The sequence below is a fragment of the Capsicum annuum genome, chromosome 6 (genome assembly GCF_002878395.1).
Source record: "Capsicum annuum cultivar UCD-10X-F1 chromosome 6, UCD10Xv1.1, whole genome shotgun sequence".
NCBI classification, from domain to species: Eukaryota; Viridiplantae; Streptophyta; class Magnoliopsida; order Solanales; family Solanaceae; genus Capsicum; species Capsicum annuum.
The window spans coordinates 69098988-69099958 of record NC_061116.1 but is presented as its reverse complement, the minus strand read 5'-3'; positions in this window follow the sequence as shown (position 1 = coordinate 69099958).

The following is a 971-nucleotide window of genomic DNA, read 5'->3' as shown; positions in this document are numbered from 1 at the left end:
ATTGTATTGTATTGTATTGTATTGTATTGTATTGTATTGTATTGTATACAAGAGGTATATAAAATGGTATTGAATGAAAAGGGTATATAAATATATGTCTCATATAATGTGATTGGTTGTTTTGTATTGTATGAAAAGAGTATTTAATAAAGGTACTTCATAACGTGATTAGTTGTTTCATATTTTATGAAAATGGTATCTAAATTAGTATTAGGCAGTTGTAGTAGTGATTTAATTTAGTATGTAGTATGATATTTTAGGCATCAGGTAATATATTGTTTCAACGATTGGGTCTTTGACAACATGTGTTATTGAAAATTTTTTAGATAATTTATCTAGTTTATGTAGTAATGGAATGAGTATGTAAATTGGTATCACCTAAATAAATAATAACATATAAATTTGGTGAAACTCAATTTTTATACCAACTTGTGCAATCATTATACTTATTCCATATAAATATAACATGTAAGAAATTATTTTATAAACCTTGAGCGAAATATTGATATTTCATATTGATTTTATACAGGTTTCATACCCAAAAATTCTAAAAAAAAAATCTAAGTAATATGTTCAATTTATATACTCATTCAAATTGAAGCAACTTTGAATCCCAAAGAAAGAATGTATGACGAGACACCCAACTTCATACACAAGACATATATCGTTTAGTAAAAAAGAAGAGAAAAAATAATTTAAGGTAAAGAGAGTAAATTAATGATTGATAAATCTTTTATCAGTAAAGTGACAATGAAAAATTGTGCAAGTATTGGAATAGTAACTTAATTAATAAAGTTTAAAAAAGACAAATATCTTGTATTAATGTAAAAGAATATCTTTACCATATTTTGATCCTTAATTTAAGAACAAATTTTGTAACTTAATTAATAAAATTTAAAAAAGAGATAGTTATTGATACCAACAATAACACTTGTCATAATTATCAAAAGACTTAATGAAGAGAGATAAAT